The 26,857-nt window shown below is 47.0% G+C and overlaps 1 protein-coding gene across 3 annotated transcripts in view; it reads left to right on the top strand.

Moving 5' to 3' along the window:
- The first annotated feature begins 10,643 nt into the window (after positions 1-10,643).
- The window catches only part of SLC35A3 (solute carrier family 35 member A3), a 50,310-nt gene continuing 34,096 nt past the window's right edge, over positions 10,644-26,857 (top strand). The window contains exon 1 of one of the 3 annotated variants that reach the window (XM_069969036.1): positions 10,644-10,709. The gene's annotated coding sequence lies outside the window, so the exon portion shown is untranslated. Of the gene's footprint in view, positions 10,757-16,002; positions 16,022-26,857 lie in introns of those variants that run through there. The other 2 variants (XM_069969038.1, XM_069969039.1) reach the window with 2 other exon arrangements.

Below are 26,857 nucleotides of genomic sequence, written 5' to 3'. Positions count from 1 at the left end.
TGTCAATGAAATGATGATTTACATCTAATTAGGGAATAAAAAATTTTTAACTTTCGTCCATGATTGGTTCTCTTTAAGTCCCACTCGGTTGCGAGTATTGGAACATAGACAGGGAAACAACAGGGTGGCCCCTTTTGTCAATGTCTAACTCAAGATGCGAGTATTGCGATCATGACAAGGGCTTACAAAGGCAGGCCTCCACCCACAGACAGCCGTTTCAGGGTATTTGCCCCTCGTCAGTGTGGGGTAGGATTCTGGCTAGTTGGGGCAATGACAAATCAACCAACAAAACACAGTAATCACTGAACTCAAGGAGAACAGCGAAAAAAAGTTCCAATGAAGTACTCAATCAAGAGTCTCCACTGATGCCCCCAAAATTTAAATATGCAAAACAAGTGTCCGTGGAGCCTCAGTTACGAGTCTCAAAACACGGGATAGCCAACAGGCTAGAGATATCTGGCTATCCCGTGTTTTGAGACCACGCTTTTGAGTCCTGCACTAAAGCCGTGTACGTCCCGCAAATGAGCAGAACACAGCCACATAATGACTCCGTCCTGCTCATTAATGTCAATGTGGCCGTCGGCCGCACGTCGTGCTGCACGACAGCATCCTTTTTTCACTGATTTCTGCCGTGTAGCCCGACGTGCGGCTAAAAACAAGATGTGAACATACCCTTACAAACGGTGGTGAGCAGAAATTCCATCTATTTAGATTCATCCTCATTAACTATAACGTAAAAAATAAATGGAAGTGCACTTTCCGTTCGTGTTACATTTTATTTAACAGAGAAAGAAAGGTGCATACAGGATTTTTTCCCCTTAACCCTTTCAGGACCAAGGCAAATTTTATGAATATGACCTGTGTCACTTTATTCATCAATAACTTGGGAATGCTTTTACCAATCCTTCTGATTCCAAGATTGTTTTTTTGTTACATATTCTACTTTATGTTAGTGGTAAATTTGAGTTGATAGCTTTAGAATTTTTTTGTGAATAACTCCAAAATGTTGTTAAAAATGTAAAAAAAAGCGCATTCTCTACATTTGAAAGTCTCTGCCAATAAGGAAAATAGTAATACTACATTCATTATTTATTAATTCATATCTATAACATGTCTACTTTATTTTAAAAGCATTTGGTGAACATGCTTTTACTTATTTAGGATGTTAGAGGCCGTAAATGTTTAGTAGCAATTTTCAAAATGTTCGTGAAAATTTCAAACTCAGAAATTCTTTAGGCACCAGTTCAGTTTTGGAGTATATTTTAGAGGCCTGTATACTAAAACCCCCCACAATTCAACCCATTTTGAAATCTTCACTCTTTCAAGTATTTAAATTTACATTCATTCAGTTATTTAACCCTTTCTGCATTTCACAGGAATAACTGCAAAGTAAGAGGGAAAAGTTAAAATTAGCATTTTCTTTCCAGAGATTCCAATGTAATCCTATGTGTTTTTTACAAAACCAATTACCGTTACTGATCCACCGAAGCCAGCAATTGCCGATGCTGGATCCCCTTTGGGGGTCCAGTGGCGGTTACACTAAACTGTCAGCTATCAGCTGAAAGTTTAGTTGCGGCTCCCGGTCACTGTTTTTCTAAACAGCGAGCATCTGAAGCAGGTCAGTAAATGTACTGACTTTTGCTTGAAAGGGTTAAGGGTAGCTTCACATGTACCGGATTCACTGCAGATTTCACGCTGCGAGTTTGCAAATCCTGGTAGTGTGATTTTCAATGTAACCTGGCCCCTTCAACCCCCCGCCGCTGGCACAGTTACCTGCTCGGCGCCACCGCTGCATGTGAGGCTCCCATTGGTCCCGCCCAGCCAATCAGTGACTGCGGCGGGGCCGTGCACTGACTGGCTGAGCGGGACTGACAGGAGCCGGGAGCCTCACATGCAGCCGCGGCGCAGAGCAGGTAATTTATGCTGCCGGCGGCAGGGGGTTAAAGGGGCCTGGTTACATATTCGCCACGGAATGAAAATTCCGTTGCACATATCTAACCCCCTTGAAAATCACACTACCAGGATGTGCAGCGGATTTCGCTGCAAACTCGCAGCGTGAAATCTGCTGATAATCCAGTACGTGTGAAGCTACCCTTAACCCATTAAGGACGGGACCAGTTTTCGTTTTTGCGTTTTCGTTTTTTTCTTCTTGTGTTTAAAAGGCCATAGCACTTGCATTTTTCCACCTACAGACCCATATGAGCCCTTATTTTTTGCGTCACTAATTGTACTTTGCAATGACAGGCTGAATTTTTGCATAAAGTACACTGCGAAACCAGAAAAAAATTCAAAGTGTGGTGAAATTGAACAAAAAAACCGCATTTCTTTTATTTGGGGGGGACTGTGTTTTTACGCCATTCGCCCTGGGGTAAAACTGACTTGTTATGCATGTTCCTCAAGTCGTTAACGATTAAAATGATATATAACATGTATAACTTTTCTTTTATCTGATGGCCGGTAAAAAATTCAAACCATTGTTAACAAATATACGTTCCTTAACCCTTAGAGCAGTGATTTTCAACCTTTTTTGAGCTGCGGCACACTTTTTATACTTAAAAAATCCCGGGGCACACCACCAACCAAAATGGCACAAAATGACACTAAAACAGTACATTGTATACATATAATTAATAATATAGATTCTAAATGTATTTATACTCACTCAGTGTGAAACCTGGGCCTGTTTTCTTCTCCCCCCTGTGCTTCTCTCAACCATACTTCTCCCCCCTACTTCTCTCCTGTGCTTCTCTCCACCATGCTTCTCTCCCCCATGCTTCTCTCCACCATACTTCTCTCCACCATACTTCTCCCCCCTGCGTCTCTCCACCATACCTCTCCCCCCTATGCTTCTCTCCACCATACTTCTCTCCCCCCATCTTCTCTCCACTATACTTCTCCTCCCTGCTTCTCTCCTGTGCTTCTCTCCCCCATGCTTCTCTCCACCGTACTTCTCTCCCCCCTGCTTCTCTCCACCAAACTTTTCTCTCCGCTGTTTCTCTCCCCCATCCCCAACTTTCTCTCCCCCATCCCCAACTTTCTCTCCCCCATGCCTTTCTCCCCGTCTCTCCCCCCCTGTTTCTCCCCCATGCTTCTCTCCCCCATCCCCATGTTTCTCTCCCCCATCCCCAGGTTTCTCTCCCCCCCCCCCCCCTTCCTCTTCACCTCCTCTGAGATGGTCGCCGCTGCTGTCCGCCTCACCTACTGGCTGCCCGTAGGGCCCGGACGTGCTCCTTCAATCAGCGGAGACCGGGAGCGTGGTGCGCTGCGGCGCACCACGCTCCCGGTCTCCGCTGATTGGAAAGGAGGAGCACGTCCGGGCGCTACAGGCGGCCAGTAGGTGAGGCGGACAGCAGCAGTGGGGCGATCTGTAGAGGCACCATAGTTTGGGGAACTTTCCCCGCGGCACACCCGACCATGTGTCGCGGCACACTAGTGTGCCACGGCACACTGGTTGAAAATCACTGCCTTAGAGGACCCGGCCAATCTTTGCATTTTCGTTTCTTTCTCCTTGTGTTTAAAAGGCCATAGCACTTGCATTTTTTCACCTAGAAACCCACATGAGCCCTTATTTTTTGCGCCACTAATTGTACTTTGCAATGACAGGCTGAATTTTTGCATAAAGTACACTGCGAAACCAGAAAAAAATTCAAAGTGTGGTGAAATAAAAAACAAACAAACGTATTTCTTTTATTTGGGGGCGGGGTTGTGTTTTTACGCCGTTTGCCCTGGGGTAAAACTGACTTGTTATATATGTTCCTCAAGTCGTTACGATTAAAACGATACATACCATGTATAACTTTTATTGTATCGGATGGCCTGTAAAAAATTCAAACCATTGTTAACAAATATACGTTCCTTAAAATCACATTTGGGATTTTTTTGCGCTTACGCCGTTTACCGTGAGAGATCAGGAATGTGATAAATTGATAGTTCGGGCAATTACGGACGCGGCGATACCAAACATGTTTATTTATTTGTTTATTTTTATTTATAACATGGGAAAAGGGGGGTGATTCTGACTTTTATTAGGGGAGGGGGATTTTTTACTTATAATACTTTTTTTTTTTTTTTACACATATACTAGAAGCCCCCCTGGTCCCCCTGGGACAGCTGCCTCTGATTACCTGATTAGCGGGCACGGCGATCACACCGTGCCCGCTAATAGCCGCGATCCCGGGCTACATGCGGCACCCGGGATCGCGGCGGTTCAGAGCTCGGCCCCGCTCTGAACGCAGGGAGACGGCCCTGGACGTATGTCCAGGGTCGCCTAAGGGTTAAAATCGCTCTATTCCCAGGCTTATAAGGCTTTTATCCTTTGGTCTATGGGGCTGTATGAGGTGTCATTTTTTGGGCCATGATGTTTACTTTCTATTGCGCATATACGACTTTTTGATCACTTTTTATTACATTTTTCTGGATTTGATGCGACCAAAAATGCGCAATTTTGCACTTTGGAATTTTTGGGCGCTTACGCCATTTACCGTGCGAGATCAGTAATGTGATTAATTAATAGTTCGGGCGATTACGCACGCGGCGATAGCAAACATGTTTATTTATTTATTTACTTATATTTAAAACCTGGGAAAAGGGGGGTGATTCTGACTTTTATTAGGGGAGGGGGATTTTTTACTTATAATACTTTTTTTTTTTTTACACATATACTAGAAGCCCCCCTGGTACACTTTGATCTCTCATTGAGATCTTTGCTGTATACTTATACAGCAAAGATCAATGAGATCGGCACTCGTTTGCTTTTGGCTGCTGCAGCCGAAAACAAACGAGTGCCGAGCCGGGGACGGCGCCATCTTGGAGAGGTCCCCGGCCGGCAGCAGGTACGGAGATCGCTCCTCCGGGACAACGTCCCGGAGGAGCGATCTAACCCACTAGACACCAGGGAAGTGCTGCATCCGGTAATCGGATGCAGCTGTCATGTTTGACAGCTGCATCTGACTACTGTATTAGCGGGCACGGTGATCGGACCGTGCCCGCTAATACCCGCAGTCCCGGGCTACAAGGGGCACCCGGAACCACAGCGGTTCATAGCGGGGTCGCCGCGCGGCCTCGCTCTGAACACCTCTTACGGGCGCATTACGTACCGGTACGTCATGCGTCCTTAAGAGGTTAAAGGGAACCAATCATTGCGAAAATCCACCTAAAGATAAGGAAACGTGCTGGCACATCACCCAGCACGTTTCCCGAACATCCCCCTGTACCCTCCGTGCCCCCCTCCATCAGTCAGTAATCTTACTTAGAAGAACTCCCGCGCTGTATGTAAATTTCCACCAAGTAGTCACGGTGGGCGGAATCAGTCACCGGTCCTGGAATCGCTGTAATCACGCCCAGAGGGGCGTGATTGAAAGGTCTGCATTCAATCCACGTGACGTGGCGCTTGCGTTCCACGTCGGTGGCGCGCTGACGTCATCCGCACGCAGCGCCGACGTCTTCCGGAGTCCGCGCATGCGCAGTACGGAGGGAGACGAAGCCGACGTACTGTGCATGCGCGGACTCCGGAAGACGTAGGCGCTGCGTGCGGATGACTTCGGCGCGTCGCCGACATGGAACGCAAGCGCCGCCTCACGTGGATTGAAAGCAGACCTTTCAATCACGCCCCTCTGGGCGTGATTACATCGATTCCAGACACCCAGGACCGGTGACTGATTCCGCCCACCGTGACTACTTGGCGGAAATTTACATACAGCGAGGGAGTTCTTCTAAGTCAGATTACTGATTGATGGAGGGGGGCACGGAGGGTACAGGGGGATGTTTGGGAAACGTGCTGGATGATGTGCCAGCATGTTTCCTTATCTTTAGGTGGATTTTCGCCATGATTGGTTCCCTTTAAAGAGGACCTGTCACCCCTCGTGCCGGTCGGGTGACTGAGATATCAGCCCCCGAAGCCCAGCGCGCGCGCTGACAGGAGAGTCAGATGCTCATAGAGAATGAATGAGGAGTCCGATGCTCCGTCATTCTCTATGGGCATCGGACTCTCCTGTCAGCGCACGCGCCGGGCTTGGGGCGCTGATATCTCGACCGGGTCACCCGACCAGCTCAGGAAGCGGGACCCGGCGGGATCAGGTGAGAATAGGGGGCTCCAGCGGGGGGGTCGGGAGCCTGTCACCCCGGCACGCAGGATGACAGGTTTACTTTAAAATAAAGAACAGAACACTTACGCAATACATGCAAATGAAGAACATTGGACGGATACACCAGATCCCATTTATGTTGTTTAAAAGGGAAACAGCTAAACAGAACTGTGGTGAAGAGAATTAACATCGGTGTGAACCTAGCCTTATGGCTTCTAAAAGGTGACAGGGAGAAAACAAAAGCCCAAATAATTAAAAGTGGTGGACCATATATTAAATGGATTTTTAGAACATGGAGATGGAAAACAAGCTTGCTCTGGAGAATGAGCTGGCAGAAGTGCACAGTAACACATTACACTCAAAAATGAAAGTCTCAAAAAATCCCAAAAATGCATATTTTTTTTCAATTTTGCCTCATAAATAATTATTTTCTCGTTACGCATTTTATGGTAAAATAAAAGGTGTCATTACAAAGTAAATTTAGTTTCCCCCAAAAAATAAGCCCTCATTATGTTTTTTTTTAATGGAAAAATGAAAAAAGTTATGAATTTTAGAATGTGAGACAAAAAAAAAAATGTTTCCATATCCTGTAAAGTGTCACTGTTGTTTTTAAAAAAAAACTTGACGGAGAGACATTTCAAAAGTTTTGATCAGTATGGGTCTGAGTGTTCAGACCTGTACTGATTGCAAGAATATGGGAGGGTGGGGTGGGGGAGTGCAGCACAGTGCAGTCAGATGCCCGCTCTGTTTCAGTGAAAGAGTTGGGCTGCATAGACTTACATTAGGTGCCCGACTCATCACGTGACACAGTCGGGAGAGGACCACACTGAGCATGGTCTTCTCCTGGCTCGTTCTCACGTTTCGCAAAGGTCTGAACACTCGTACTAATTAAAGGGGTATTCCCCCCAAGAGCTAAAAAAATGAAATGCTCCCAAACCTAGCTGGTCTTACTCACCAAGTCCCCCTGAGTATTTTGAGCCGTCCCCCATCTTTCTAGCTGCTGCGGTTCTTGAGTTACAAGTTTTTCTAAATGCCAATCTATATCCAAGATAGGAAACTACATTTCCCATCATGCAATGCTTATGCCTGATGATGGTGAAGTAGCAGAGTCTAGACAATGAAGGAGATGATGACGGTGTAGCAGAGCTGAGATGGCGGTGTCGGTGTAGCAGAGCTGAGATGGCGGTGTCGGTGTAGCAGAGCTGAGATGGCGGTGTCGGTGTAGCAGAGCTGAGATGGCGGTGTCGGTGTAGCAGAGCTGAGATGGCGGTGTCGTTGTAGCAGAGCTGAGATGGCGGTGTCGTTGTAGCAGAGCTGAAATGGCGGTGTCGGTGTAGCAAAGCTGAGTTGGGGATGACAGGTGTAGCAGAGCTGAGTTGGGGATGACAGGTGTAGCAGAGCTGAGCTGGGGATGACAGTGTAGCAGAGCTGAGTTGGCGGTGACTGTGTAGCAGAGCTGAGTTGGCGGTGACGGTGTAGCAGAGCTGAGTTGGCGGGGACGGTGTAGCAGAGCTGAGTTGGGGGAAGGTGTAGCAGTGCTGAGTTGGGGGGACTGCGTAGCAGAGCTGAGTTGGGGGGACTGTGTAGCAGACCTGAGTTGGGGGGAAGGTGTAGCAGTGCTGAGTTGGGGGGACTGCGTAGCAGAGCTGAGTTGGGGAGACGGTGTAGCGGAGCTGAGTTGGGGGGACGGTGTAGCGGAGATAAGTTGGGGGGACGATGTAGCGGAGCTGAGTTAGGGGGAAGGTGTAGCAGAGCTGAGGGGGGGCGGAGCTTGCCATGGGCGATTGCGGGGGGCGGAGCTTGCCGCGGGCAATTACGGGGGCGGAGCTTGTCGTGGGTGATCGCGGGGGCGGAGCTTGCCGGGGGGGGGTGCCGCGGGTGAGTGTGGAGGCTATGCCGCAGGTGAGTGAGCGATGCCACGGGTGATGGGGGGGGGCGGTCGGTTGTGGGCCAGGGGGCTGTGTCCTGCGGGTGAGTTCTGGACTGTGTGCCGGGAGGCACTGGACACGGGGTGAGCTCTGGGCTGGGGGTGACCGGGTGGCTGCTGTTAGAGAGGGATGCAGTCACAGCTGCGCTGATCACTGTCTCCCTCTGTAACAGCAGCCACCCCGTCAGTGTTCTCAGTCACTTCATTGTGCTGGGACTGAGGACACGTGATGCCAACTCGGAGGGTGGGGGCCAGGAGCAGGGAGCGTGTCGGGTTGGACTGAGGTCTGATGATTCTATGCAATCCATGGGGGTGAATGCAGCTGGTTAACAGCAAAACTGTGCAGAATCCATAATAACTGTATATTGGAAAGATGGAAAGCTACGGGTGGGCAGCGTATTAATGCAAAAATAATTTTCGGGGGAATACCCCTTTAATGCTATGTTCACACAACGTATGAGACTGGCCGTTCCGGGACCCCGGCCGGGTCACGGAATGGCCGGATCATCTTAAGTACCGGCCAGGTGATCTTTCCGGCCGCAGAGCTCTGATGCGGGCGCATCAGCGCGTGCCCGCATCAGAGCTTACCATAGCCCACAGTGAAGCAAGCGGCCGGAGCTACGGCCGTAGTTTTACGTAGTGTGAACATAGCCTCAAACTTTTGACGTGTCTCTCTAATGGTCCTTTTACACAAAACGATTGATCGTTCGTTTTTGCACGATAACGATCGAATTCGAACGATAATCGTACGTGTAAACGCAGCAAACGATCAAACAACGAGCAAAAAATTTATTTTGATCTTTCAACATGTTCTCAAATCATCGTTGATCGTTCGCAAAATATTCGCACATCGTTCAGTGTAAACAGTCTTTCAACGATTTCACCTATGTTTGAAATAGGCCTAAACGATCGCATAGCGAATTTTTCGTACGATGTATCGTTCCGTCTAAACGCTGATCGTTATAAAAAAAACATCGTTCATTCAAAATCGTTAATTGTGCGATCGGGCGAATTATCGCTCTGTGTAAAAGTACCATAGCATGTCAAAAAAAATAAAAATCAACAGTGACACTTTAAAGAAGAACTATGAGCAATTTAGACAAATCTAACCTGCTATAGCACCAGGGATGCTGAGGAGGAAGGTATGTGTCTTACCTTCCTCCTCAGCGCCAGTCCCATGCTGTTAGTCGGGGTAATCTTCGCTGCGGAGCACTGCTAGGAGCACTGCCACGTCATCCAGCCTGCCCCCTCCATTGATTATCACTAGAAGGGGTGGGCTGGATGACTCAACAGTGCTCCGGAGTGGAGTTAACTTTACGGAGTGGAGGAAGGTAAGACACCTACCGGCGCTATAGGGGGCTATCAGTAGGTTAGATACATCTAACCTGCTGATAGTTCCCCTTTAACCCCTTAAAAACCCAGGACGTGCCGGTACGTCATGGGAGCCTGTCACTTAAAGAGGACATGTCACCCGGGAGGACAGCGCCGAGCCTGCCCGATCCCCCGGTGGAGCCCCGGATACCTCCCCTTTCCTGCAAGTCCCGCTCCTCGACCTGGTCCCCGGATGAAGATATCAGAGCCGGAAGGTGAGTGAGCACTATATGCTAATTACCTGAGATGAGTCCGATGCCCATAGAAAATGAGTGGAGCCGTCATTGTCTATGGGCATCGGACTCATCTCTGCTGAGCGCGCGCACGGCTTCCGATGGCGAGATCTCCGTCCCGGGACCAGGAGCGGGACTTGCAGGAAAGGGTAAGTATCCGGGGCTTAACCCGGGGGGGTCGGGCGGGCTCCGCGGTCATCCCAGCTGACAGGTTCCCTTTAAGGACCCATGACGCACCAGGCCACTAGTGGGTCCATCGGCGTTGTGTGGGGACCGGCTGCTATCAGCAGCCAGGTCCTCACTATTAATGACGGGCCGAATCCACCCGATCATAGAGTCTATGGCACGGGAGGAGATACGCGCGAGTGGCGGAATCCTTGGCAGGTGATCCGTCTGGATTCCGTAGTGTGCACATACCTAAGGGTAGGTTCACATTGCAGCCCATTTAACAGATTACTTTTAGCAAACACAAAAATGTGGTCAACCATGTTTTTGTGTGCGCTACACAATAAAAACGGATGTTTTTTTTTATAATAGAAAAACTGATCCAAACTGATGCACACAATTGCATCAGCTTTCTTTCCATCAAACGGAGACAATAAACGGGCTGAAGAAAACGCAGTGCGGCTCTACCGTTACAGCTGTCAAAATTAACCGTACTAAAACAGACGGAAAAAGCGTAAACCCGGCCTTACGGTAAAACGGACGCACAAGTGCCTTTTCCCCTCGCTACATTATAGGGCGCCAGCCACCATTATAAAACATTGTCACGAAAACGTCAGTAAAAAATCATTGCGTCACGAATGGGTTAAAAGTATGTTGCTGACGTCAGGGCCACAAGAGCAGAGACCGATTTCGTTTAGGGGTATCTCGATATGTCGACGTGACGTCACGTGACATGATACGTCCGGTATCGCTGAGGACACAGCAACCCGAACCTTTCCCTATCGATGTTTCGCGTCAATGAGAAAAGGCGGCAACATCCGTGAGGACAGCCGCGGACACATCCGTGAGGTAGAGCAGGGGGCGTGGCCTAATGACGCGCGCTCCGTCTACAGCCAGCGAGGGGCGGGGCCGGATCCCGGAAGCGTATGTGTAAGTGTCAGGCTAAGTCAGGACAGGGAGCTGAGTGGCTGAGCTGAGTGAGTATGCGCTTGTCATTGCTTCAGGGCTCTCAGCTCTGCTATGTTGCCCCATTTAGCCAGATTCTTCTAACCCTGTGTATCTATAGTTGTGTTCTGTGTTATGTATTTGTCAGCCCTGAAAACTGGAGTAGCAGTAAGGAGTGTGCAGTGCTGTCTGCTGCCTCTGCTCTATAGATATGTATATGGTTTTATACAGGAAATCGTGTGACATGACTGTGCAGGTGTCACATATACGAGTGTAATCCCAGGAGATTATTTATTTTATTTCATTTATAGAAAGAGAGTTCTGAAACTGTATGAATTTTCATGTAGCTGATCGGAGTGTGTATTCTGGTCACCTGTGCGTTATAAGTGTGTCACAACTGGCTCGTCACTCACTAGTGAGTGTGCGTTACTGCGTGTGTGCCGTCCGCCGTATACTGGGCTGATGCCTTGTGATCACTGACGTTCATACAGATGTAGCAGAGCTGGACTGTGATCTCTACATTTAATATTGCTGCCATAGACTTGCTTGCGCTTTTATACGGGATACGCCTATGTGTCGGCAGTAATGAAGTACAAGGCACCGATCTGGGGGGATATCTTGGATTCTGTTGTGCACTTTTCTAACTATGTGTCTGTCCATCTAGAAAATGCGATGCAGAATTCACAGCAGGAATCTAAGGGGGGCATTTATTAAAGAGGACCTGTCACCCTGGCTGCAGAGGTGAAGCTCGTCCGAGCCCCCAGTGGAGCCACTTATACTTATCTCCCTCTCAAAGTCCCGATCCTGGACTGTCATTCTCTATGAACGTCGGACACATGTCTGGTGAGAGTGTGCGGGACTTCGAGAGGGGGATAAGTATAAGGGGCCCCACCGGGGGGTCGGGCAGGCTTCACCCCGGCAGCCAGGGTGACAGGTCCTCTTTAAAGCGGCACTATCAGCAGGTTCTTCCCAGAGAACCTGCTGATATTCCTCAGTAGCTGTGTCCCTCAGTAGTATATGGCCATTAGTTTCACCCCTCTCCTCCCCAGCATTGTTTCTAAAATCGCTAAGTGCTCTTATATTACTTGCATAAGAACATTTAGGGCGTCTCGGGGCCGGAGAGCATCTCTGCGGCCCACCCCCTTCCTTCCTGCCCGCTATGCATATTCATATACACAACGGCTACGTAGGGATGCAGTCCTGTCGCTGATCCTCCCGGAGGTCCCTCAGGATGTACATATAAGATAAACTTATACTTACGTCTTATGGAACCTCCGGGGGATTCACGCATGCACGGGAAGTAGCCTATCTCCGATGGGACTGCTTCCCTGCACAGCTGCCGTGTATAGAGCCCACTATGCATATATGAATATGCATAGTGGGCGGGATGGGAGGGGGCGGTGATGCTCCGGGCCCCGAAACACCCTAAATGCTCTTATGCAAGTAATTTGCATAAGAGCATTTAGCGTTTTAGAAACAATGCGGGGAGGAGAGGGGTGCAACTAACTGCAATATACTACTGAGGGACACAGCTACTGCAGCATATCAGCAGGTTCTCTGGGAAGAACCTGCTGATAGTGCCGCTTTTAGGAGTCTAATGTGTGCGACTATTCTAATGGGAATTGATGTGTATTTTGTTCCAATATCTTGTGACTGATTTATTACAATGTAGCACTGCCATAGTGAATGTATCTAAGTAAAAAGTCTCAAAAATTGCGCAATTGTATTCACCTGGTACTGACCATTCGTAGGCCTGCACCTGTTTGTGTGACTTTTTAAAAAGTCACAAATTATAAATTGGGCGCTAATCCTGGATTATACGAACTTTTGGGTGAAAACTCAAAACAGGCAGATTAAAAAAAAAAGTTGAATCTAAAAAATATTTGCCTGGTAAATACTGGTTTATAAATAAAACTGGGTGAAAAATCCAATTATTCATCGAAAAATAGCTGCAAAACCCTTGATAAATTTCCCCCTAAGTCTCCTCACACACACTACTGCAATGAAGGTTCCCGATACTGTCTGGAATTGTGGACCCTTACTATTCTATGGGCTAATGCCACAGTCTGTGCGTTCTTCTAGAGCAGTGATGGGAAACCTTCGGCCCTCCAGCTGTTGCAAAACTGCAATTCCCATCATGCCTGGACAGCCAAACTGAAGCTTCAGCTGTGGGAATTGCAGTTTTGCAACAGCTGGAGGGCTGAAGGTTCCCCATCACTGTTCTAGAGCCTTGATTGTAAAATAGAATCTGACCTGCACTTATATAGACTGCATTGTCATCCAGACTCCATTTTCCTTCTTCGCAAGTACATTATTCATTGTTTTGGGCAGTGCCAGGAGGAAACTTCATGGATTGTACGCGTTGTTCTTTGTGACCTATTTTATCTGTCAACAATGGGCAATGGGCAGCCATTCATTTCATTGGCCCAAACTTAAAGGGAATCTGTCAGCATCTGGGCTGGTCCCGAGGTGCTGACAGTGTAGTGCAGATGTGTGTCCCACATTGTCTGGCCTCTCATTCTTTTTGTCCGCGGTGCTATAGTTTGTCCCCAATCCGTTCCGTTACCTTGGTATCAAGTATCATAGAAGTGTAGCAGTGAGGCGTTCGTGACCCACTTCGGCACGCCTCACCACTACTGCCTCCTCCTTGTTTGGCGTGGCTGGTCATTGCGGCCCGCTCTCCTGCTTCCCGGTGACAGAATCTTCATGCGCACATGCGCTGTTGCTTGGGCCGTGCGCCCATTTGCCGGCTCACGCCTGTACCCTGGATGTGTGCGGCCTGCGCGCTTCCGTCAGCGTTAATGCGCATGAAACCAATGACCTCAGTTGGTAAGCTCAGTGCACCTGCACCGCTCCCCCCCCCCCCCCCCCTGTGCACTACGGCACATGCGCTTTAACGCCGACGGGAGCGCGCAGGCCGCACACATCCAGGCCGCTTGCCGACCCGGGGCTCTATTCATAAAAGAGCTAGCAGGGTCTGATATGGAGATCGACGGGGGTTCAGTGGTTGGACCCCCCATGGTCTGCTACTTTTCTGATATCTTGTGGATAGGGGAAAAGTAGATTTTTCCCGGAATACCCCTTTAATAAATCAGGAGCGTGAGGAGGACACACCTCCTCTCCGCCTTGCCAGGCCTGCCCACCCATCAGACGAGCAGGGGATGCGGCTGGCAAACGTCAGGGAGAAGAGGCGCATCATTCAGAATGTGTTTCAGTCATCACATTTTTTTTTTACCAGCCTCTCTTTGTCATTTACTAAAGTCGTGTGCCACAAAAATCTCTAAAATCCGACACACCTGTCATTTTATGTTTTAAAACTGAAAAGTGGGCTTGTCCTTTCAAACCTGCCATTACTGGCATATTTTTTTAAGAAAGCATTATTTTATTTTTTTTTTTACAGGTTTTCAATTGTAAAAATCTGTCATCTCTACTTTGGCGGGATGGTCAGGCTTTAGTTTTGTTATGTGAAAAACCCGCCAGATTTACTAGGGGCGATAGGACACATAAATAAATCTGGCGGTGTGGAAAACTATAACCCTAAGGAGTAGGGTTCATGAAAACCAGACAATCTTAGTAAATCAAGGCCATTGTGTGCCCAGTGTGAACAAATCTGTCCTTTTGCACTTGCGTTATGGTTATCACATTGACAATAATTAGAGTCGATACAGCATTGAGTTTATGATAATGTACGTGAAAATCACCATGAAGTCCTAGCCTAAGGCTGGTGCCTCTGAGGCATGGATACCCCCAAGTAACCGTAAAAATGACAGTGCCGAGGTATCCCTGCTCTAATTGACACAGGCCCCATTTATTTTAATGTCCTGAGCATGGTCAGCTAGTGACTACATTTGGGTCCTTAAAGTGCCACAAAGTACACTTCTCATCCGGAAGCAAAACTTGCATGTGCTTAGAAAATAACCCGAACGTAGTCATTAGCTGACTACGTCCGTGCCATTAAAATAAATTGGGCCGTGCCGATCCAATCTGGGATACTCTAGCTGGTCATTTTGGTACACGCACAAATTGTGGTGTGTTTAAAGGGTTTCTCTGATTAAAACTTGTCCCCTAACCACTAGATAGGGCACAAGTTAGAGATCGATGGGGTCCAATCTTTGTACCCCCGGCTCCCTTGTTTTGAATATAGCCGTGGGTTGGCACGTGACTCACGGCTATATTTATTCTCTTTGAAGCTGCCGAAAAGAGCAGGGTGCTGTACTCTGCTCTCTCCGGCGACTCCATAGAGAATGAATATAGCTGTGGGTCACGTGCCATGCCTGCAGCTGTATTCAAAACAAGGGAGGCGGGGGGCTGATCTGGACATAACTGGGGGATACGGAGGTCAGACATCCCATGATCTTATACTTGTCTCCTAGCCTGTGGACAAGTAAGTTTTAGGGTGCGTTCACACGTACAGGATCCGCAGCAGTTTTGATGGTGCAGATTTAGATCAAATCTGCTGCAGATCCGCACCATCAAATCCGCTGCAATACGGTACATGTGAACCTACCCTTAAAGGAGTACTCCGGGTTGGGGTTATTTTTAAGGGTATGGCTGGGGAAGGGGTGGAAATAGAGGCCGCCGGTAACTTACCTCCCCGGTTCCAGCGGCATGTCCTGGATCGCGCCGCCCCATTCTTCCGTCCCGCAGCCGCTTCCTGGTCTGAGCTGCAGCTTGAGACGTGACGTCTCAAGGCAGCTCAGCCATTCAGCGGTCGTAGCAGAGTCCCGTCTTGGCCGCTGAATAGCTGAGCTGCCTTTAAACATCACGTCTCAATTCGCAGCTCAGACCAGAAAGTGGCATCGAGACTAAAGAACGGGGCAGCGCGATCCGGGATCCGATGCTGGAACTATGGAGGTAAGTGTCCGGCGGCCTCTATTTCCACCCCTTCCCCTGCCATACCCTAAAAATAACCCCAGCCCGGAGTACCTCTTCAATCTTTAAATTTAAGACTGTATTGATAAATTGCCCCCAGTGTGCTTAACACAATACTTGACACATGCTGCTACAGATGTGTAATTTACATGTGTGTCTCATTACTGTGGTTTGGTTGGAAGCCTCCCCGTGCGGACCCCCCACTCACCCACCCGCTGGGTGCGATGTCCACTGCCCGGATATGCGACACCCCTTCTGTGCCAGTAGATGTGACCTCTGTGTTTACATGCCGCTGGTTTTCATTACCTGGCTTTGTGCCTCTACAGGACAAAGAGCGATAAGTGAAAGCGCGTAAAAACCTAATAATCAGTGAGAATTTAGTGACAGATCCCAAGACCCTGTAACATGTTGTAGCTGTCATTTCGGTATGGTGAGTTGGTTTGGTGGTGTTGTCCAGCTGATATTGTTACACGTCAATAAGTCTTTTATGTCCCAGATCCTGTCCTTTGTCTCTAGATCCTCCAGCAGCTTTACCCAATGACTTCAGGCTGTCTCCACCCTTGATCTTACAAGTTTTTCACGTCTTTCTGTCTTGACATTTTTTAGTACATGTATTTTGCACCTATCAAATTCCTCCGTTAATTTGCTACATATACTCTAGCATAAAGTTACTACAGTTTGTAAGACCATTATAAGGGGTTATTCACATGTTCCGTGCGTGGCCCACAATTACAGAACCTGTGCTACGGAATGGATTTCGAAATTTCCAGCTGGGAGCACTAAAACAGTTTAAATCTTTGCGCTACTGTACTGACACAGCCAAAGCTTGATGCCAAGAGTCCGTAGCACATCATCCATGCATTGACCATAATTGCGGAATGTGTAAACTCCCACCTAAGCAGGGTTTACACCACAGTTTGTGTCTTCAGCACTCGAATACATTGGGATACTGTCAAAATAACATGAAAATTAGAAAATGACCTGACCATAGCTACCAGCCCATAGTTACCAATGCCTTTTTAAGCATCAATATGTCATTTTGACAGTTTCCTGACATATCTGTGCCTTGGAGACACAAATAGGAACGAGCCCTTAGACAGTCATAAGACATGTGCGTTTTTGTATCTGACTGCCGACCTGAAAGCATTATGGATCCCCATAGTTGTATATATCCTTTATAACTGAGATAATCCCAGAAGTCCATGGTGTCCATGAGACACCATCTTTGATCCATATTCCACCGTTCAGTGAGCTTCAGTAACCCCATCCCACCACTATCCCATTGCAAGGCTTGTAGCACCCGTTCATTGTCTACATATGAATGTCAATCAGCAAGGGTGCTGGGTGTTGGTCCTTCCAATCCCTTATAAATTATTTAACTGATCCCCCTGTGATCAGTGATCGTTTTTCCTGAGTGGTCTAGTAGGCATTGCTTCCACCTAGCCGGAATCCTACTCCATACAGCGAAACAGCTGTCTGTAGATGGATACCTGGCTTTGGTATTTCCTTTGCCAAATCCTTATGGTGCGTTTACACAGGCAGATTTATCTGACAGATTTTTAAAGCCAAAGCCAAGAACAGACCTTCCTCATCACTGGTCTGGTGTTTTTACATGGCTCTTTATGATTGTGATATCTGTCACTAAAGCCGGCCGTACATTCAGAGGTCTCTAAAGGCTGGTTAGTGAAGGTTGTTATTTAGGACAGCAGTGCCATATGTCAAATGACCAATCACGATACGGTGTCTACTGTGATCTGTACCTGGTTTGGGCCTCCATTGATGGGATGCAGATCTGATATTTTAAATGAACAACTTTCCAGAGACTGGACCAACCTGAAAATAACCAGAGAAGTCAAACATGACCAATATACTTTTCAACAGTGAACGTTGTCCCCAGCAAGTCTGGTGCCAACCAGGGAGTCTACCAGCAGGTTCAAGCAAGTTTATCTGCTGATATGGCACGGTAATTTTTTGATGGGAGGGGGAGTAAGGAGGCATTCCAGCTTGCAGCAGATCAGGAGCTTAGAACCACCTCTGTGACACGTTACACAGGAGAATAAAAATATTTTTCTCTGTCATTGAAGGCCCAGGCAGATATATCAAAGGTACCCTGTGTTTCTTTGCTCAGTTTGGATCAAGAATAATTGTAAAATAAAAGTCCCTGACACTTAAAAAACTTTTGATGTTACAGAGACTTGTCAGAAGTTTTAATGGGTGTTTCTCCCGATTCTCCTCATTCTAGAAATTGCTTCCACTTATTGGAACAACTATACATTCATATTAATGAAGTTAAATTACATAGATAATTACTCTTACCGGTAATTCACTTTCCACGAATCCTTCATGACAGCACCATGATTGGAGGATGCTATGTTCACTTCTGTAGGGACAGGACGCAGAGAAGTTTAAAAGGCCCCTCTCCGGGCACACCCCTCAGTGATTCTAAATTATCAGAAAAAAGGGTGCCACCAAACAATCTTATCTCAGGGTGGGAATTTAGGTGGTGCTGTCTTAAAGGAAAGTGAAATTACCGGTAAGTGAATTACCGGTAAGAGTAATTATGTATTTCCACAGAATCCTCCTTAATGACAGCACTATGATTGGAGACCTACCAAAGTAGTAGTCTTCAGGGAGGGACGACTGCCCGCAGGACCTTTCTGCCATAAAAAGGTATTAATACTTGACCATGTGGCTGCTCGGCATATTTGGTCAGGAGAGGCGTTTCTCGGTCCAGGAGGAGGAGACCCCACGAGTAGAGTAAGCCCTAATGCCAGGTGGAGCTGCCTGATTTTGGGTTTTGTAACCTTCAGTGATTGCTTGCTTGATCCATCTTGCAATTGTGTCTTTAGAGACCTTTTTGCCCCTATTCTTTCCCTGATACTGTATAAACAAATTGTCATCTATTCTCCAAAGCCCTGTAAGGGTACTATTACACGGAACGATAATCGGCCCGATTTGGCCGATTATCGCTCCGTGTAATAAATACAACGATCATCGGCTGATTGTTACTATAGGTTTGAACCCATTATTGTTGGGCGCCGACTGCGCATCGCTACGTGTAATAGCGGTGCGCGGCAGGTGTCTGACGATATACACTCAATGGCCACTTTATTAGGTACACCATGCTAGTAACGGGTTGGACCCCCTTTTGCCTTCAGAACTGCCTCAATTCTTGGTGGCATAGATACAACAAGGTGCTGGAAGCTTCCTCAGAGATTTTGGTCCATATTGACATGATGGCATCACACAGTTGCCGCAGATTTGTCGGCTGCACATCCATGATGCGAATCTCCCGTTCCACCACATCCCAAAGATGCTCTATTGGATTGAGATCTGGTGACTGTGGAGGCCATTGGAGTACAGTGACCTCATTGTCATGTTCAAGAAACCAGTCTGAGATGATTCTAGCTTTATGATATGGCGCATTATCCTGCTGAAAGTAGCCATCAGATGTTGGGTACATTGTGGTCATAAAGGGATGGACATGGTCAGCAACAATACTCAGGTAGGCTGTGACATTGCAATGATGCTCAATTGGTACCAAGGGGCCCAAAGAGTGCCAAGAAAATATTCCCCACACCATGACACCACCACCACCAGCCTGAACCGTTGATACAAGGCAGGATGGATCCATGCTTTCATGTTGTTGACGCCAAATTTTGACCCTACCATCTGAATGTCGCAGAAGAAATCGAGACTCATCAGACCAGGCAACGTTTTTCCAATCTTCTACTGTCCAATTTCGATGAGCTTGTGCAAATTGTAGCCTCAGTTTCCTGTTCTTAGCTGAAAGGAGTGGCACCCGGTGTGGTCTTCTGCTGCTGTAGCCCATCTGCCTCAAAGTTGGAGGTACTGTGCGTTCAGAGATGCTCTTCTGCCTACCTTGGTTGTAACGGTTGGCTATTTGAGTCACTGTTGCCTTTCTATCAGCTCGAACCAGTCTGCCCATTCTCCTCTGACCTCTGGCATCAACAAGGCATTTCCGGCCACAGAACTGCCGCTCACTGGATGTTTTTTCTTTTTCGGACCATTCTCTGTAAACCCTAGAGATGGTTGTGCGTGAAAATCCCAGTAGATCAGCAGTTTCTGAAATACTCAGACCAGCCCTTCTGGCACCAACAACCATGCAACGTTCAAAGGCACTCAAATCACCTTTCTTCCCCATACTGATGCTCTGTTTGAACTGCAGGAGATTGTCTTGACCATGTCTACATGCCTAAATGCACTGAGTTGCCGCCATGTGATTGGCTGATTAGAAATTAAGTGGTAACGTGCAGTTGGACAGGTGTACCTAATAAAGTGGCCGGTGAGTGTACATTACCTAACCAGGCAGCAGGGCTCTTTTTCTTCTTCTTCTCCCTGGGTCCCGTGCGCTCCAGCTTCAGATCGGCCTGTCTGAGCTGACAGGCCGCTCAACCAATCACTGGCCGGGACCGCTGCGGAATCTAGCAGATCGGCGCTCATTTACAGTTATCGGGCCTTCATCAGGACGTGTAATAGTACCCTAACTGATAGATAATTGATAATAACCCTTCTAACATCTAAACAGTGGAATTTCCTCTCCCTGTCATTAGAGAACTACAAAAAGAAGGTAAAATTATATCTTAATTTCTGTGAAACTCCGATTTTACCTTTTGGAATAATCCTATCGTCTAGAATCTTAAGAAAAGGCTCTCTAGAGGAAAAGGCCTGAATTTCCCACATCCACCAGAGCCCATGTGCCTCAGCGCGGGGAAAACAGGGGCCAGATGCCGCCTGTAACATGGGGGGGGGAAGATGAAGCTTACCCCTTGTATGACCGCAAGACAGCTGGCCCGGGTGGAAGGTGACTGGTTACAGGTCATTAGCATATAACACACACCAGTTTACAAGTTTTTTTTTTTTTTACATATAGGCATTGGACTGCGTTCTTCGGCACATGGTAGGGAACAGTATGAGATGTGTGTGTAGCTGCTTGTTTTATGATCTATTTCTTGATGAAAAGTTCCCTTTTAAAATCCACAATATTTTAATCAAGATCAGATGTAAAAAAAAAAATTGTTGTTGCGTTTGGTCCTTTTTTCTGTCAATTTTTTTAAACCAAAGCCAGGACCCAAATACAGAAGAAAGCACAAATTTGACAAAACTGACCATATGAGCATCGAATACTGACCAATTAGTTTTCGGCCCCATCCACGCATTAGTTTGTTTTTGTCTGTAAATTAAGATCCTGAAAAAGGACTCTGTGATTTCTATAGAGCCGTCCACACATCCATTTTGAAAACTAATCATTGTGCAGCAGCCAATCCTTTTCGTGGTAATGGGGCCTTTATTATGTCCTGCGACGCTCTTGTCCAAGAAAATTATGTTTGCCTAATTGGGGGTATTAGTTATCAGGAATTCATCAGCTGCAATTCATGTTCCAAGCTACAGGCACTGTTATATAGGTGAAGAAATGAATATTATTTTTCATTTTTTTTCTGGTTATTACTGTTATATAGGTATTAGGGCAAGGAGACACTTGGTACCTTTCATAGATGTTTCTGTGCTTCCTTCTGTGCAAAGTGTCAGAGAGGTGTTCCCAAGCTAGATTCACAATCAGCTGAACCCCAAGTAGAGTCAGAGATGAGAAGGGGAGTGAGGAGGCATTCCAGCGTGCAGCAAATCAGATGCTTGGGAACATCTCTGACACCCCCTGCTCCAGAATACTGAGCAGCTCCTCTGTTGTGATGATTATGGAAGTTGACCTGACATGTCACACTTGAGTGATTCCTTCGGCTTCCCCAGCTTGATTGATCCCTCTTCTTGGATCCTGGCTCAAAACCTGCCAGTAGGCTCCATTTAGGCTATCTTTCCACTTCGGGAACATATCGGACATGCAGATTTTAATGTGCATTTCTAAGAATCCACCTTTTACAGTAGTCATAAGTAGCACACTTGCTTCAGATTTAACTCACAGAAAATGCACAGAAGTGGGTGAGAATTTCAAAAATTTCACCTGCAGAAATTGGCCTGCGGTGTCGCGACTTTAAAGAATCACTGACATTTAAAAAAAAAAAAAAAAAAAAAAGTTCCTACATTTAAACAGCACACCTGAGATTGCCTCCTCCTGATCAGGTACTGGAAAAACACCAGAGAGGTTAAACCCCCACCTCTTCCTCCCATCACCAGTGTCTTTCCTGTCCCGTTCAGGAGTAGGATCTCTGAGAAGTTGTCGGGGGCTTACACCGGGCTCCTGGTCGGAATACTCACCGGTTACAGGGATCGGTCGGGACTTCAAGTTCTTCTCCTTCCCCAGGGCAGTGTCACCGAACTAACCCTGGAGCTGACTTGCTGCTCCCTGGTGTACAAAGATCCCCCTTTAGATGGCCGCTTGGAGGCTGGATGTAGGAAAGAGCAGCTCCGCATACGTGCACGGTCTTCCCTTCATGTCCCTCAACGGTTGTGAAATCCTGTTCACTGCGACACAGTTCCGTCACTTTTGGAACCCACCAGTGACGTATTGCAGGCCGCAGTGTGGCGCCGAAGACACGGACGAACGTTTGTGCATCGTCACTTCTGGTGCTGGGATAAACGGGCACCAAATCTCTACAAGGATGAGCGTTCCTGCCAAACCGACTCCTAACGATTGTGCAGCCGCCTCCCTGGAGACTGTGAGTACGACTTGTATCATAGGATTACACGGCTCCTATGATACGTCTAGATTTAGAATTAAAACTGAAAAATGTGATGTGTGTGGTGTAAAAATGGATCTTGAGGGTTGTTCACAAAAAAATGTTTTCTTTCAAATCAACTGGTGTCAGAGATTTGTGATTTACTTCTATTAAAAATGTAGAGTCTTCCAGTACTTATCAGCTGCTGTATGTCCTGCAGGAAGTGGTGTATTCTTTCCAGTCTCACACAGTGCTCTCTGCTGCCACCTCTGTCCGTGTCAGGAACTGTCCACAGCAGTTGTAGCAAATCCCTATAGAAAACCTCTCCGGCTCTCCAAACTGGAAAGAATACACCACTTCCTGCACTACATACAGCAGCTGATAAGTACCAGAATGCTTGAGATTTTTTAATAAAGTCAATTACAAATCTTTATAACTTTCTGGCACCAGTTGATTTGAAAGAACATAATATTTTGGTGAACAACCCCTTTAAGCTTATGCAATAAATGTTTTGCATCATCATTTGTATTAAAGGGGTTGTCCGGCGATAAAAAAATTATTCACAGAATAACACACATTACAAAGTTATACAACTTCCCCGTGTTTCCCCCCACCCACGCTAGACCCGGAAGTGTGGTGCGTTATACTCACCGCATCTCGTGTCGTCCACGGTCTCCGATCCTCAGCAGTGACGTCTTCTTCGGGAGGCCGGCGGATCTTCCCGAGTGCCGGCCACCCTCTGCAGCGTCATCCGAAGCTCAGCCGCGATTGGCTGAGCATAACTGTGCTCAACCAATCGCGGCTGATGACGCGGCCACGTCATCAGCTGCTCAGCCGCGATTGGCTGAGCACAGTTATGCTCAGCCAATCGCGGCTGAGCTTCGGATGACGCTGCAGAGGGCGGCCGGCACTCGGGAAGATCCGCCTGCCTCCCGAAGAAGACGTCACTGCTGAGGATCGGAGACCGTGGTCGGCACGTGACAGGTAATGTATAGCGCACCACACTTCCGGGTACACGGGTGGGGGTGGTGGGACACGGGGAAGGGGGCCATTCACAGACATAACATACATTACAAAGTTGTATAACTTTGTAATGTGTGTTATTCTGTGAATAATTTTTTATCGCCGGACAACCCCTTTAATACTAAATACAGGCAGACTAGATGGACAAAGTGGAATTTTTCTGCCAACAAAATTCGATTCTCCCCCTTCCCCTTATTTTGTTATTACTTCCCACACCCCGCATCGAATTTTGAGGGGTATTTGGGGTTTGGGGGTTGAGGGTTGTTTGCAACAGCTGGAGGGCCTGAGTTTGACACATGTGATCTGGATGATACTGTTAGGAAGGGCGGGTTGGATCAGTGCACCAAAACACCTAATTAGCATATTAAATGAACAGCTACTATCCCAAAGCAGTGCAGAGGATGAAGGTAAGAAACTTCCCTTCATCCTCTGTGTGCCCCTGGTCCAGACACTCGTCATTTGACTCCCGATGGCTGCAGAAGTTGGATGCAGCTTTAGCGAGTCCTGGAAAACAGGCATACAGCCTTAGGGCCCTATTCCACGGGACGATTATCGTTCAGATTATTGTTGAGTCGTTCAAATCTAAACGATAGTCGTTCGAATCTAAACGATCATCGTTTGGTTGAATAGCAGTTAACAATTAACAACCGAATGAGAAATCATTGATCAATTAATAAGACCTGGACCTATTTTTATCCTTGCTCATTTGCATTGAATAAGATGTCGTTCGCAGTAGTTACGAACGCAATAGCGACGACAAGACGACTGCAAGAACGATCATAGGTAACGATTATCGATCCATGTAAATGGGTGAACGATTTCAGGTCTTTTGCAATAGCTGTCGTTTGGATTGTTTATCGTTAACGATTATGCGAACGATAATCGTCCCGTTGAATAGGGCGCTTAGGCATCTATGAGAAGATCGCCGATTTGGTAAGTATACTTCTTCTAGCAGTCAGGAAAAACGATTGCAACCCCCCGCCATCACACTGTGGAGGTCCCGATCCATAAGTGGCATGAGCTGCTTCTGTCACGCTGTGACGCAGTGTTTAAGGGGTTAATGAGGGGCTGCAGCGCGATTGCTTTGGCCCTGATAGCAGTCGGTCCTCACTAGCTATGAAGTGAGCTCAGCTCCTGAGATAACTGCGTACGGCATGGGTCATCAAGGGGTTAAACACTGTTCTGTCAGGTAGTATCTATGGAAATCGTCTCGCCCTTCCATAGATCTTAGGAAATTGTGGTTTCTTCTTTCTGTTCAAACCCAAAGATCTTTCCATAACTTATGTTCTTCAACGTATTGAGTCTGCTGAGGAGTAGAGAGTAGACAGGACCCTCTTTTTGAAATTTGCAGAGTTAGGGTGGGTTCACACTGAGGAATTCTCACGGATTTTCAGGTGGATTCCGCGTCAAAATGCACACGGAATCCGCACGGAATTCCGCCCGTAAAGAATGAACATTGTGAATGTACACTGGCTTTAATGTGTCTTTCCGCTTATTTGTTCACACAGCAGAATTTCCGCGCTGAAAATTACGCCGCGGATCCGCTTTCCGCCTGAAGAATTGACATGTCAATTCTTTGGGCGGATTCCGCTAGAGGAATCCTATAGGAGTCAATAGGGCTTTAATTCTGCTTAAAATTCTGCTTGAATTGCACTCGAATTCCGCTCAAATTCTGCTCCTATTCTGCCAGAGCTGAATAGGCGAGGAATTTCAAGCAGAAAACTTTCCTCGAGATTTCCTCAGTGTGAACCCACCCTTAGCAAGGGCAAGAAGGCCTTTAAGGGTCCCCATACAGCAGACAAATCTAACCTGCTGACAAGTCCCTTTAGTGCATTGAGTGCTGAGGATGAAGGTAAATCTCTTACCGTTTGGTTTGGAGCAGAGGGGTCGGCCAGATCGGTGTTCAGGGGGCGGCAGTCTCATCCCCAGTGCTCCAAACCACCCAATTAGCAAACGGATCGAACTACTAACTGCATGGGAAGAGCACAGAGGATGAAAGTAAGAGACATGCCTTCATCCTCAGCACCCTGTGCACAAGAGGGAGATAGATGTAACCCGCTGATAGTTTCCCTTTTTAGACTACGTTCACACACAGTATTTTTTGCTCAGCATTTTTCAACCAAAATCAGGAGTGGCTATGTTCACACACTGTTGAAATTTATTGGATGGCTGATATTTAACGGCAAATTACGGCCATTATTTGAAAAAAATATGACGTGTTCCACCATTTAAATTGACGTGCTATCGTATCCGCTTATAATTTTCCCTGTGTCCACTGCTGGCACTTCGCATTGTATCTACTCCAGGTTGAACATATCCCCTATAAATCGGGTTGTTTTGTGTGTTTTTTTTGTTTGTTTTTTTTTAATCCACAATATATGAATTTATATATAGGAACTGCACATCATGGAAGTGTATAGAACAGAATTACTAAATAGGTGAATTTAGGTTGTGAGCTTTCTTTCTGTGCCACTCCACCCCAGATGCCTGGAAAAGCTTCTCCCTGTTTCCCAGGACTGGATCCACCTTTTTCAGGCACCCAGGGTGGAGTAACAGGGAGCGGCACGGAGATCAGTGGCAGCTGATAAATAAGCATGACACTTTTTTTTTTTCCCAGCATCTTGTGCATGCTATGCTATAGACATATATACTATAGGTATTTCTCTTATCTCTCGCTAGGGGATCGGCCAGGCCTCAGGTTCACTGACGTAGTTCTGTTTTATTAAGATGTTGATTTTTCTCATACAGCAAAGATCCAGAGATAACTATATAGAAAAGTTAATCATTATACCTATAAGTAATGCCGATTACAGAAACCTGACAATTTGTTCTCTCATCATAAATGTGTCTATATCCTCCGCAATGTGTACACAGCGCCCCAGCTCACACATTGGGGGACACTTACTATTGAGTCTAAAACGCGTCATCTGTTTTTTACCCAGCTGGGTATAAAAAGGACTAATTTAACCCCTAGACGACCTAGGACGTACCGGTACGTCCTGGAATTCTGTGCCCAGACGAGCGGAGCGCGCTTCATAGCAGCGGGGGGGCGGCTGCAATTAGCAGCCGGCACCTCACCGTTAATGACAGGCTGCAGTGTGCCATTAACTCCTTAAACGCCGCGGTGTTTAGGTGTAAGTGACAGGGGGAGTCCCCTGTCACTTACCGATCAGGACCCCTGCAGTGTGACTGCGGGGGTCTTGATCTTTAAAACGAACTGCCGGAGGTCTCTCACCTGCCTCCGTGCGGTCCGATCGGCGATCTGTTCACTGAGCCTGCACAGAAACTAGAGATCATGGCGGAAAAAATGACACCCCATACAGCCCCATAGGTGAAAAAATAAAACCGTTATAAGCGTCACAATAGGCCCATTTTATTAATAATTGCCAAAAAAAAAAGGATTTTATTAAAAAAATATGAATATAACATTAGAGAATCTGTGTAACCTGCATATGGTTGTTTTCGGACTGACCTATAGAATAATAGTATAATGTCGCTTTCACCATATAGCGCATTACGTAGACACAGGAACCCCCCAAACGTTACCATATTGCATTCTTTTTTACAATTTCACTTATATATATCTTCATAAATAATATATTTGGG

This window comes from Dendropsophus ebraccatus, chromosome 4 (assembly GCF_027789765.1).
Source record: "Dendropsophus ebraccatus isolate aDenEbr1 chromosome 4, aDenEbr1.pat, whole genome shotgun sequence".
NCBI classification, from domain to species: domain Eukaryota; kingdom Metazoa; phylum Chordata; class Amphibia; order Anura; family Hylidae; genus Dendropsophus; species Dendropsophus ebraccatus.
This window is presented reverse-complemented; position numbering and strand designations above follow the sequence as displayed.